General features: G+C 41.3%; 2 protein-coding genes across 5 annotated transcripts in view; both read right to left on the minus strand.

The window, feature by feature from the left end:
- Positions 1–14,256, minus strand: part of LOC108104479 (pneumococcal serine-rich repeat protein) — a 72,691-nt gene that overhangs the window by 20,714 nt on the left and 37,721 nt on the right. The window lies entirely within an intron of this gene.
- Positions 1–14,256, minus strand: part of LOC108104477 (box A-binding factor) — a 41,418-nt gene that overhangs the window by 17,049 nt on the left and 10,113 nt on the right. The window lies entirely within an intron of this gene.

Below are 14,256 nucleotides of genomic sequence, written 5' to 3' on the forward strand. Positions count from 1 at the left end.
TCGATAGAGCCAAAAACGTTCCATTAATAGTCGGACAAAGGCAAAAGGATGTCCGCAATCCAAAAATGTTGGCCATTTGAAAAAGTTCGCCAGAGTATCCCAGCTGCACTTTGGGTCAACGGCTGCTCGAGTGGAGTGGCTAAAGTGTTTTGGGCTAACGAGTTTTGCAATGCATGTCATAAGCAGCAGAGATCCACCGCCATCAGTCAGTCAGCCAGTCAGTCACTCATTTCCATTAAAATTGGCAACAGTTAAGTGGGAAATAAATTAGAATTGGTAATATAAATCTAATCCTCTAACATCACCACAGACTGTACTATCTCCTCACACATCCCACAACCTAAATCCACATCCATCCAATCTCGGCGTCAAGTTGAAAATGTAATTTGAGCTCAAATTACATTTGAGTGTGGAATTAGCACAGTTGTCAATCTGTGTCCGAGTGTGAGTGGAGTCTGCTTGTCCAGTGGCATGTTGCATCATATTAATGGGTCCGGCCACATTGTCCGGGCTTTGCTGAGGGAAACAAGTTGCCATGCAGCTGGGGCCGTAACTCGTTTACGTCTGTTGCAGGTTGCAAAATTTGAAAATTCATGAATTCCTCTGTCCGAGGAGGTCAGAGGCACACGCACAGGAGCTGTTTACATTCAATTTGCGGCTGGGAGCGGAATGCGAGGTCGGTGCCAAGGTTTGTTTTCTCTTCTCGCCCCGCAGTCATGATTATTTTGCAGGAGTAAAGAAGAAAAAAATGGGAAATGGGTGAAATGGACTATGGATAGATATGCTTGTGGTGTCCCAATCAAAGGCTGGCCATTCGACACCTGCCACAAAACTCGGTCACCTGTTGGCCAAGCAAATTAATTACTTCATTTTCATTTTCCTGGTTATAAACAATAATTGCATGTAATTAACACAGAGACAATTTGCCGAGCGTTTGGCCAAAATGCAAATTTATGCCATAAAGTGAATGGCAAAAGCTATTGACAATGCCAAATGATCTGGTCGATTGCATTATTATTATTATTATGATTCTTTTGCTTTCGGTTTGAATTGGTTTGACGTCAGTGCGAATGCAAAACAACCATAACCAAATACAGTTTATGTATTCGAGGCTCTGTTTTCCAATACCCTGCTGTTCCTCTTATATTTTCCATGTTTTTCATGCTAATTTATGAATACAAAAGCCTGTCTCTCCCGACCCTATCACGCTTGGGCACACAGTGCGTATGCTTAACCAGGCGAACACGCTGGAAATTTATGCAACAGCGGTCAGGTGGGGGTCCAGGCTGTCTTTGTTCTACTGGTCATAGCCAAACATTAAACAATACCTTCCAATTCAGATTCATTCTGCCATAACGCATCCTTCACGTGCAACAAATATTAACATTTAATCCGGGCTGTCAGGAAAAATTACAGTTATCTTGCTTGATTGATTGTTAAGCTGTTTGATTTGCTCTTCTTATTCGAGATTTAAAATGTGGTCAGCACTGCAATCGCTTACAGTGATGAAATTACAATTATTTTTAAAGTGATAAATAATCTAAACTTGAATGTCTTAGGGAATTAGGCATCTGGAACTTGATTGATTGTTAAGCTGCTTGAGTTAAGTTGTTTTTGAGTTAAGAAGTATTGCTTAAAACTAAGTTAAGACGACTTGGTTTATGTACCAGAAGATCTACTAAAACAACATTTAATAGTTGTTAGTCTTGTATTTAATTTATTTTTATTTAATATTTTCTATTTCCACAAATTAATTTTATAATTAAATTTAGCTTCCAGGATAATATTTTCTAAATGTTATTTCACTTGCAATAACATTTCGAAATTTCTCAAAGCCTTGGCTGCCTTTTAATTTACAATTCGTGCAGATGTAACCAACTCCGTTAATGGTGGCTACTGGCCAAAAACCAAGCAGCTTAAGGGCTTATCCGCCTGCTGCCGGTTTTCAGGTTTCCAGTGCTTGGTCAGACTGCAAATTGCTTATGCTCTTTGCGTAATTACAAGTGCTGGAAGCCACCTGAAACCGGCCACGCTCCCCCCTTTCCGACCTCTTACCCCTCAAACAATTCTCATGTATGAGTATTTTCACCCTCTGTATGATGTGAGTCCAATTCGCTTGGAAATGTGTTCAAAGTTTGTTTTAAAAATTCACATTGCCAAATGGAATGAATATAAATTTGTAAAAATATTACATTACCCTCGGATGTCTAGGACAGATGTATGAAGCTCTGGAGAGAGGGGAATGCTGGCTTATTACTTGCAATGAATAAATAAACATGGGATCGTGCAAACGCACACATGTCCTGCGAACGTATGTGTGTGTGTGTCTGTCCTATATATGTTGGCCTTCTACCTTCCCCCTCAAATATCCTTCCCTGTCGAACAGTCGCTGTTCATATTTCGCAAATAGTTGACATTTTTCATTTGCATCAATTCCGCTGGCACATTTCGCTGTTTGTCTCTTCCGCAGTCTCGTTTGCCGTTATGGTTATTGAAATCGACGTTCTACCATCGAAGTTCTGCAGTGGAGGAAGGATGAATTAAAGACGTGTCTCGTGTTCGTCCCTTTGTTCCCTTTTAGAGGGTATTAAGGTTTGTGTGAGATGTTTGTCAAGATAAGGCAAGTCTGAGTAACTGAAAGTCTTTTAACTAGTCTCATAAACCCCAGAAGTTGGAACAAAACCATTTGAAAAACCTTCACTAGTGTGTACATGTAAGATTCTTCAAATATCTGCTAGGAAATTAAACTAAAATATCAAAGAAGTCACTTAATATTTTCCCATTTTGTTATAGCATACTTATAAGGGCAATGCTGAAACTTGCAAAAATCCCTCTAAGAGTGTTTAAAAATCGGCTTGGCAAAGGTGACTTGGTGTCCCAATTTTTGTTTTTTTGTTTCTACTTCTGCTTCTTGGGACATATTGACAGCTTCACGCTGACTTTTCATTTCATTTTCTTTTTCATTTGCTGTCGCCTGGCAATGGAATACCGAAAACTGGAACTCGAAATTGACTTTTTCCGTTAATATTCGATGCATTTTACGGATACGCCATTTTACCACTTTGCCACACTTGCAACAGCATTGGAAAGCAATATTTTTATTCCCATAGTGCATTACTCTAATCATCAAAGGTGAGCTAAGCCCGTCCCCTTACGTTTTTATCCCTCACCCTTTTTTCAAAGGCAATCTGCGAAATGGATATTCATCTCATTTTGTTTGCCCTTGTTGGCTGGTGTTTGTTCTCAGGCAAAAGGCAATGGCAACGTAGAGTGAATGCAGTCGATCGGTCTATCAGCGCATTATTGGATTAATCAATCAACTTGCAACAGTTTCTTTTCAACCAGTGATTTCCATAGTCATTCAGCCTTGGCTTAAAGTGTGCCGCCTACCCAGGGCTATATACGTATGATATATGTATAATGTACATAATGTAAGAGAATTTCCAGGCTCTTGATTTATGGCCGCCCCCCTTAGGGCGTAAAATGTAAACATTTGCTGGGCTCATTAAGCGGGGATTGGCAATTTAACAATTTGTGAATAATTAATATTCAATTATGCAACTGCGTGCAATGATAAAGAAAGTGAAAACGGACAGCGAAAGAAGAAAAAAAAGAAAATGCAAAAAAAAATTGGAAACACAATCCATTATCCGGCGCACATGGCCATGTTGATGGATTATTTATGTTGCGGTAATTATACAAAAGGGTTCGAGTGTTCGGAAATGATGATAGTCGGACAAAGAAACTGCTGCAGGCCTATAGATACACAGCAAGAACTAAACTGTTATCGCCGACCAGCTGCTGCTGCTGCTGTTGGATTTCCCCAACCTAAATTTTCCACCCCATCCATTTTCGCCCCGCACTTTTTGTGCGTCTGGTGCTTTAGCTTTTTTGCAATAACCGCAGCGAACAACCCGCAGCACTCGGGGCCATCAATGTAGGGCCATTCCATATGTCGCACTAAGGATTGTCAAAATATTGGACATCCCAGGATGCTGGGAGTACTCGTACTTCCACACACACACGCATAACCACCCACACACACCCATACTTATGCGGCACATTTAGCATCATGTGAACAAAAGCAGGTCAATACTTTTTTTGTTTTTTGTTGCTACTACAGATCCCCCGCAATATCTTCACCCTCTCTCCATCCCTCCCAACGCCCTGTGCAAAGTGAAACGTAAAATTGTTTTTTTGTTTGTTTGGTTTTCCCCTGTTTATTCAGTCGTTGTCGGGGCCCAGTTTGGTTTGCTGTTTGCTTTCGGCCGTACAGGAAAAGGAACAGCGATAGGAACTGGCAAAGTCGGTGAGGATATAGATGGATATATGGTAGGATATAGAGGCAGTGGTTGCGGGGACGGACATCGGCTCAATAAAAAAAATAAGAAGAAATCTAAAAATTCTGAATTAAAGCATAACATTTTGGCCATTGGTCACGGATCAACTGGTTTAGTCCATCAACTGGCTGTTTTTGTGGCAGCTTTCCAATTGCTTTTTTTTGGTAAGTCAAAACAAGATTTACACGGGAAAGAATTTTGGGTAGGTAATGATTATTTTAAAGTGTATATATTATAACTATTATTTTACCAATTTAGCTATAAAGGCACTTAAACCTAACACTAGATTATGCTAAAATCAATTTACGGCTGCGAAAGCGCAAATCGCTGCGGTTGGTCTCTGCGTTTTTCTAATGGCTATTGGCAAATCGCAAATCAGAACCGACAAAAATATAGAGGGAAATAAATTCTTTTTCGGGGCCAAACAATGTGCGCCAAGGCCAAAGTCAACAGCAGCAGCGGCCTGCAGCCCTTTCAAACAGGGCGTGGCATTTTCAGCCATAAACAACAAGAGTTTCCCAGAAACCTAAAACCAAAACCAGACGATAACTTTGACCGGGGACCGAAGCCGAAACCTTTTGCCTGTTTACATTAAAAGCTTTTTAATTTGTATTCTAATTTCAATATTTGCTTGTGCTCAACAATGAAATGAAATCCTGGCAGAAAAAAAAAAAAAAAAATTTGAGAAAAGGATAAACGAGGCGGGGCAGCTTCTCATGTGTACACGTGTGTGTGTGTGTGCCTTTGTGTCTGAGTGCAAAATGGCGGACGAAATATGCAAATGACATTAGGCCATGTAACATAACTTGTGGCACGTTTAGGACGCGTCGATGGAGCGCAACAAGGAAGGCCGTTGGCGGAGGCCTGGAATCGTTTTTTAAGTGTTCGTGTCGGAAATCTTAAGATTTTCCATGGCAAAGTAAATGAAAGTAAACGAAAATATTGGAGGGGAGAGAGGGAGAGAGAGAAAGGAGCTCTTGGCTGGATTAAGTTTACGGAATCATACGTTTCAACTCTCGAGGGAAAATTAAACTTAAAAATGGCTGCGAATTAAGTTTTATATGAAAATAAAGTTCACCTTTTGGCTTTTCAACTTTTTTCAAAGTTAAAATAACATTCAGCAGACTTCACAATGCTTTTGTTAATCTATACAAGGATATATCTCTCATTCAGAAGAAGAAAACAAACAAAGGATTTATCAAAAAGTCATATATTTTTAGTGGATTATCATAGATATTTTCACAGAGTTTAGCAGTGGATTAATACTTATGGGTTAAAAAGTTGACTTTGCTACTTAAAATATGTGGAAAAGAAACAAAAACGAATATTTGTTTATTTATTGCGGATTAAATGTGGGCTTTGAATATAAAATAAAACATTTTTCAATTCAGCTATTGTTTAAGATGGATGTTTTTTAAGCTAATGATATAAATTCTGCATAATAACTGCCTTTTTTAGTTAGGTTAGCAAAATCAGTAAAGTTATAGAAGTCAATCAAGGATATATCGCAGATTTAAGGTGCAATCACACAAGTTCACCCAACGTTTTTGGCCATCCACATCTCGTTTGCGCGTTCAAGTTTTCGAGGAAGACGAAATTCGCCAGCTAATTTGAGCAAATAGACAATTGCCTGATGTTGCAGCTGGAGGCAATGGTGGCACGCGGCGTATACGCAATTTGGGACCCACACTTGGGTTTGACCCACTCGATTGTACGAATTTTGCACAGCGGGAAGAGAATTTCGCAACCAACTGGTGTCACAGCATGATGTAGAGATGCGGATGCCCCGTGGGTGTAGCAGATTGGGAAAATGGTGGTAAAATGCATTTTCTATTTTTGCCAGCATTGGGAGATGGAGATCGAGATGGATATGGATTGAAGGGTGAAGTGCAAACGGTGGCTGTCAGTGCGAACCGATGACAGATTTGTGCTGGGGAATTCTATTTCAGGAGCCGATTAGACGGCCTGTCATCGCCAGCTGAAATGAGGGCTAGAACTTTGTTGTTGAGCTTGGCGGAAATGTTGGGGCCGATGCGAATGTCAATGATGACCGACCGCAAATGGATATGGCCTGGTCAATCCGATACTGACAGACCCTCCTCTACATTCAAAAAAGAGTGAAAAAAAGGACGGGACAAAGGTTCGCGAAAGGTTTGACTCTTCCCAAGGAGATTCCGTCAGTTTTATGTCAGTAGCAGTTCGTCTTTCCGGCGGACGGCAGCCAAGTATCCCGATTTGACGGACAGCAGGAGCAGGATGTGTTGGGCGTCATGTGTCCGCCTTTGAAGTAGCGATTTATGCATATTAAAATCATTTTTTTTTATTAGCCTCTTTCAGTCCGTTGACTGCCGAAAAGTTTTCTTCAGCCATGGCTCCGATTACAATGGCTAAAAGAAAAAAGTTTCCGTTTGAAGATGCCATGTACAACACTCGTGTACTCGTATTTGTACAGCTCTTATTGAGTTAAACAGTTCCGAAAGTTGAGAACAGGTCGGGTAGGGGCTGAAGAGATGTGGAGATGTTAAGGGAACTTTCCTGACTGCTTTGGCACTTGAAGCTGACTTTCTGACTCGAATTCCCATTGTTTGACTTAAATTGCTTGTCTTCTTGACTCTGCGCTCAAATATTGCATGCGAAAATAGACAGTGCTTGTGAATAAGTAGAAAAGTTGCCCCTTTCCAGTTGGCTTGGTTAATTAAAAACAACTTGACTGATGCATTGTCCTGGCGTGTCAAGTCCTGCGACTTTCCAGCTGAGTCCTGCCCTGGTCAAGTTCGCGCAAGACATTAAAAACGGGGGGTTTCGAATGGCGGGTAAGAAGAGCCATTGCTCAGTTTGCGGAGACAAAGGCTTAATTGCTCTCCTTCCCCCACGCACACACACACACTCATGCACTCTGTGGAACAAGTTAGTGGCCATTACGAGTCGAGCAGCTGCATCATCAGAAGAAGAGACTGCAACAAATTGGGCCCTTGCCTTGAAGAATGCACCGCTTTTTGGCCCAAATGGCGGAGAAGCTGAAGCTGAAAAGAATGCCTGATGCAAATAACTTGCGAAGGCGGAAGCGAGCCAAGGCGAAACTGACAATGAACGAAAATGAAAAAGTGGCTATATGATGAGGAGAAGGAGGATCCAGGGGACAGTGGCAAAGGAAAAGGATTCCATAGAAATGTGGGCCATGGGCAACAGTTTTTGATTTGCATAAACAAAAGGTTCAAGTATGGCGAAAGTGGCTACCCAAGTGGGCAGCTGATTGAAGATGATGCGGCTGCTAGCCTCCTGCACAGGAAAAACAATATGTTTCTATGCTTTCCATTTCAACAGATTTCCTTCTGACACTAAGACAAAAATCATAGGGAAATACGTTTTTAAATTTAAAAATTTTACAAATTAACTGCTGCATTTTTCAAATTCTCTTAAGAGTAATAATTCTTATGTGTTACCTTTTTTAAGATTTCTTTTTAAAAATGTTATTTTCTATTTTCCCAAAACTGTATAAACTATTCTTTCTGTGCAGTTTCAACTTTCTGCCTGCCACATGAACCGCCAAGGTCGAGATAATCCACCTGGCCAAGCAATTCCGTGTACCCTGTGGTGGGGTCTCAGCGGAATGAAAGTTGAAGGAAGGATGCAAAGGAAGGGAAGGGCAGGGACTGAGGCTCAGGCTAAGGCCGAAAAGGCGGATGACGAGTGGGCGGGTTACTGGCCCCAGGATGTTGCACACTCAATTTCCTGAGCGCATATCGCGCTTTCGTCTGTCAACAAATGCAACAAAAGAAACAAAGGCTTGACGGGAGTTGATTGTTTGCCAGCTTGCTACCCAGTTGGCCCTCTTTTTTTAGGCCATGCCTTCAATCCCAGCTTACTGCAAAAGTTTGGCCTGTTCTTGTGAAATTTATAATGCAATTTTGATACAATCTTAAGGATAAGTTATGATGAAGAAGATATTATTCAGTGAAGAAGGTGTTCAAAATGCATAATGAAATGATTTGCCAGTCGAAGGAAAGCTGTTTCTGTAATAAGTTCTTTCAAGTCGCTATGGTTATCCTTTATTCTTGGTGACCTTTTCAGTAGTGATCCCTCTTGAGTTTGAGAAACTTACTCCTGCATGTAATCGGAAATTGTAACTCATTTTGTTCCCTTTGCCTGAAACTCATTTTAGTTGCAAATTTGTGCAAATTTGCACTCGAGACAAGTTCGATTCTCAATCGAGGCTGAAGGAAGATTGATTTTCTTTTGCTCCTCGATAAGAATCAGCTGACGTCACAGTCTCATACACACACTCAAGTGCATTTATTTTTAGTTCATACAAACATACACACTCATACTCTAAAGAACTTGGACAATGGCGGTTGTAAATATTAAGGAATGCGGATAGCTTTAGCCTTCGGTTGCGTTTCGGTCAAGGAAATGGACTGCCCCACTTACAAAGGACATCATTGCTGCCCCTCCCTCCTCCAAAAGGACATTGTGCCCGTTTTCTACATGTATATATATATATATATGCGAAAAATGAATGCACATAAATAACTATTTTCTGTTTTGTTTCGTTCTTTGTTTCTGTTGCCTTTTTAATCACATTGCTTTGTTCGCATTCCTTGCTGCATATTGATGTCTGTCGAAAAACACTAAAAAATAAAAATAAAAAATGCCGAAAAACTGGCGTACAACTTTTGCATTTGCAGCACTTGACAATTTTGCACTTGAAAATGCGCGGCATTTCTTTTTTTTCCGTCCAGCTCAAGCGCTTTTTGACAGTTTCCTTTCTCCTTTTCGGCTAGGCTAGCTACTGATCTGTGTCATAGTGTGTGTGTGTGTGTGGTAAAAGCTTTCAAGCCCATACTCTCACGAGCGAGAAAGAGAGAGAGAGGGTGGAAAAGGGGAATCCCATTTCAGTGGAATGCGCTCGTTCGCTCGCTTATGTTAATTAAGCCTCCACTTAGCCCGGCCAAACTATTCGAAAAGAAAAACGCTGAGTGTTGCTCTCTAGCAAGGGATTTTCCACCACCCATCACTTTACCGCCCCACGTTCCCTGTAACCTCCTTCGCTGCCCTAGCCCCTCTCTTCGTTCAGCTGCAGAAACAGGGCTTACATCAAACGCCGCATGATGATGCTGATGACATTGCGCATACGCCACGTGAGCCTGCAGCTGACATCAGTCCGTGCCAGCTGTTGTTGATTTTTTTCCACGTTTTTTTTCTTATGTTGTTCGTTGTTTTGTTGGCTCGCATAATCAGTTTTGTTTAATCAACTTTCGCCCGGCTAGATTAGCCGCCATTATTAAGGATTAATGCAGCCATTGTTGGCCAACCCGCGCTTCTTTGTTGCCTGTGCCCATCATAATCGCTCGCATCAAGGTCGTTGTATATTTCTTTTTTTTGGGTCCCATTGTCAACGCAATTTTTCATTTCCCCCAAGCCACAACAAGCATTGCTTATTTTTTCTGCGTTTTCTCATAGATAAAGCGCATAAAAGATCAAAGGCCTTGAATAAAACATCAAATAACGCGCTTGTCAAGCGCCAATCGAGGCATGGTAATGAGAAAAACAGTTTGGCATGCCAACCGCCAAGCCGGGGCCAGTGGAAAGCTACGGGAAGCAATGGAAAGCGGTGGAAAAGTGGCGTGTGGGTGGTCAACTGTCAGCCGTTTGACAAGCGATTAAGCCAACATGAGCACAAGAGAAACCAGCCACTGGCAGCTGGCAAATCAATTTGGAGATAAGAGTACGGGGAGACTGGCCAATTAGATGCTGCCAGGAGAGAGTGTATTAAAATCAATTAGAGATTCGGTCGGAAAATGCACTCAGGTAAACGAAGCTTAACTGCCAAGGTATCTAATCTGGCTTTAATTAAGCTGATAGTGTCTTCTTTGCCAGACCAACTGCTAGCCTGCACTTGTAAAAAAGTTTTAAGACCAAAGGCATAAATCGATGGGAGAACTAAATCTTGACTAAAAGGAATCATGAAAAATATGATTTCATTTATCAAATATTAAGATCCTTTCCCCCCAGTGTAATCTCACACACTTTCCCGTAGATCTGGTCTCTAATTTGCTCCTGCCAATGTACAGCATATGGCCAATTATTACACACAAAACATTTATTATTAATGAGCAGGCCGGAGGGGTTGAAGGGGACAGCATGGACACCATGGCCGCAAGTCGATTAGACCAATTAGTGTGGGTATTGACAATTGCGGACATTGCAATTAATTAATCGGAAATGTAAATGTAAACGTCCAGTGCATATGCACAAGTTGAGTACTGGTCGATATATGGCCAATCTAGGACCACTAATTGCGATCTCTCCGCCCTCGAACACTCGCTTTGATGTCATAATGGCCACCGATGAGTGACCTCTTTGAGCGGTCCTAAGCTTCTAGCTTTTCCAATGGCTAGAAAAGTCTAGATGAGGAGGAGGAAAAGGAGATGGAGGAAATCTGGGTGGGCAGAGATGGATTGGGGGGGGGGGTGTAACACACGATTGACACAGTTATTAAAAACGACATGTAGAATTGGCATTCAGGCATGCGGGCAACGACATGGCCATCGACATACTTAGGCGCATAGTTTGACAGAGCCGAGAACTGAGGATTGAGGAAGGGAGTGGGCAACGGGTGCCAGTGCTAACTTGGCTGACAGGCGTGCAAAGTGGCCAACAGCAGGGTGCCACGGCCCTTGTCGATGTCGAGATGGCATGCCACTGGCACTCAAAACGGAAAAGGAAACATTCCCCGAGATTTCCTTTAACGAACAACAGGGGGGAAAGTGTTAAGGAATTCAATTAGGCAGATGAGTGGCTATATGAATGTGGGCGTAAGAGTCTATGCTTGTTGCCTGTTATAAAAGTGCTGGCCAAGTCAAAGGCAAAAGTCAGAGACATCTGACACTTCACATGCCCGGATGAGGAGCCTTATTGGCCTCAAGTTGTGACTAAGCTGATGTAGCTGATCCCTGGCCAGAGATGAGTTTCATGGGGCTTAGAGCTCAACTTTTCAATATATATCAGAGTGCCATCGAATGTGGGTATAAAACTTGGTAGTTATTCAATATTTTTCTTCAAGGCAATCAGACTTGTGGTCATAAAATGCAATAGTTAAAGAGCGTTTAAAAGGTGTCCAAGATATAGAATAAATATACTCATAGAGAGGATTTTCTAAAACTGTTTTCTCTGCTGTTTCAAGATGGGACTCAACTATTCATCCTCCATTTCTGCTATGCATGTAAATAGATCAAACATTATTCATGATCTGGGATAGTTTTAGCGGGAGTGCTTTTCAGCATTATGCGTCCATTTATCATTCATGTTTCTGCAGTGAGACTTTGTTCGCCGACTCTGTTTGCTCAGCAAATGTTGTGGTGGAGTTTCAACGGGTGGCTCCATTAGAGGCACTGTCGAGATGGCGTCGCCACGTACCTCGAACCTCGAGCTCAACTGAAGCGTTTTAATTGCTGCATAAATATTAGCTTAAAATTAGCTCATTGTACGCCGGATAACGTTCAGTTCAAGCTTAGATTCAGACTCTATTGTGTGCTTATATATATATATATATATATATCTCAGTTTCTTGCTCTCTCTGTGTGTCTTGCCATAGTCAATTACCACATATTTGTCTATAATTAATATGCTTTCCATGCAGCTTGAGAGTTGTCCCGTTGCAGGCTAAGGCTTTAAGCAAATAGCTATCAATTCTAGTGAGTCTGCAATCGTCTGGGAAGTTTTCGATTATTCAATTGCAACTTTATTCTAGGAGTTGCCTCTTTCAGAACTTTTAATGTTGCTGCTCTTGCAGTTGAATAACTCGCGCAGCATGTTCGATTTTCGTTCGTTCTTTCGTTTATTTATTTATACTGTTTGCTGGAAAATCCGCTCAATTTTCCCCTATCCAAAGGTAATAGCTTTGTATTTGCCCCTGTTTATACTTTCTACGCTGCAAATTAATTTCAGCTCTGCCAAAAGAGTGCATACCTGTTCATGTATGCACCGTGATAGCATGTGTGGTAATGCCTGTTGATGTACAAAAAATGTTACATGCGAAATCACTTTAAAAACCATCGAATATTGCCATGAAAGTTCTATAACATTTTTGGGAAAATTTTCATGTGTTAGGGGTACTTGTATACATTACAAATTCAAAGCCAACTACTAAATTATTATCAAGTAAAAATGAAAATGTAAGCCTCTTTAATATTTAGAAACATCCTAACGATCCTATTTTCCCTTCACAACAACATTTTAAAATTTATTTCCTTGCATTCAAATAGCCAAACTTTTGTAAATATTTGAAAGAATTTTACCAATTCCAATGAAAGAAATGCATTTTATCTGATGCTCAAGAAAATAACAACAATGAATATGCAAATCTTTAAGAAGTTACAACTTTTAAAACTCTTAGCACGTTTATTTTTTTGCATTTTTTTTGGCTAAGACGTTAAGATGTGTTGCATCTGCTGTGTGTGCAACATTGGCACTCCCCTCTCAGCCGTTTTTCCGTTCTGGCATCAATCAAGATGATACTCTTCCTTCGTTAGGAAAGCTTCTTTTTTTTTTGTTCGACACTTTGTAGCAGCCTCATGCTGCAAGGACAAGCTAAACGTATGCAAATCATTATGTTAATCGGGCGCCATCAAATTTTTTGGCGTCATTCATCACATTGAGCCACACTTTGCACTTGGTAATAGCAGTGCCTCGGTTTTTCCGCTTTTCTCCCACTCTTTATCCCCTTCCTAACTTCCCCTAACCCCTTCTCATCCCGCCTAAGCCCCCTGTCTAAACCCTTCTTACCCCTCTCTTTGGACCGCTGCTTGCTTTGCTCTTGCTGCTGCTTAGCGCCCGCGTGGCTAAGCCGAAATTTACACAGGCACAGCGAGTTGGTCGTTGAGTATGCTTGGTTATGCTGAAATTTGCACTTTTCCGAGCTCACATACACACTTATACATGCAGTGAAAAACACACACACACATACACTAACACGAGCAGAATAAGTAAACAAGTTTAGTATAATCAACGGTTGGCTGGCTGCCGGGCTATACAAAAAAGTGTTGCACATCCGCTTACATAACCCACACTAGCAACCGAATCCCCATGAACATGGAGATGACGTAGTATATGTTTTTATTAGCATGCTTTGTATGCCCGGTATGCTGTCAGGCTCACGACCAAGTTAGGGGGCTGCATTTATCAGTTGGAAATAAGAAGGGGAAGCGAAAGGGGGGGGGAAAGGGATTCATCTGTCTCACGGTGCTCGTAAAACCACATTACCTGTGATTTCCGAACACACACAGGATGGCTTGTTCATCAGCGTTGCAGTCGAGCACGAAGCGATTGGGATATCTGCTGGTGGCCCTTTGGCGCCTTTGTGCCACGTTCATTGAATGTTTTCCTATTAATTTTTTATTGAATGATGTTTTTTTTTTTCTTTCTTCTTATTCTTCCTACTACTACCCAGCATACTTTCACGCAGGATGGAGGCAGCTCATTCCCTGCGGCGACATGCTAACTTTATTCAATTCCTACGCTGCTCATGTGGAACACACACTCGATGTCCCATCTATCCATCTCGCTCACTAACTGCATCCAACAGTCTCTTTCTACCTTAGGTTGCTGTCTCTATTTTTAGCCGGACAAGAGGAGCCCGAGTAATGTGCCTGAAAAATTGCTTGTACTTTAGAACGCATCCCAGTTGAAGGGATAGCGATTTAGGGCAATCGAGTCAAGGATACCCTTGGAAATAATCCATAAAAAAGAGTTTAAAACTAGATTTACTGCTTTCTGGAAGGTAAGTTCTTATTTGATTTCAGTTAATTAGGTTAAAAACATATTAGAAATGAAATAGGTAATGAAAAGCTAAGGAATTCTACCATCTAAGCATGTTTTTATCAAAATAAACAAGAAAACGAAGCCATTAAATAAAAGC

This window comes from Drosophila eugracilis, unplaced genomic scaffold, assembly GCF_018153835.1.
Source record: "Drosophila eugracilis isolate 14026-0451.02 unplaced genomic scaffold, ASM1815383v1 contig_1765, whole genome shotgun sequence".
Taxonomy (NCBI): Eukaryota; Metazoa; Arthropoda; class Insecta; order Diptera; family Drosophilidae; genus Drosophila; species Drosophila eugracilis.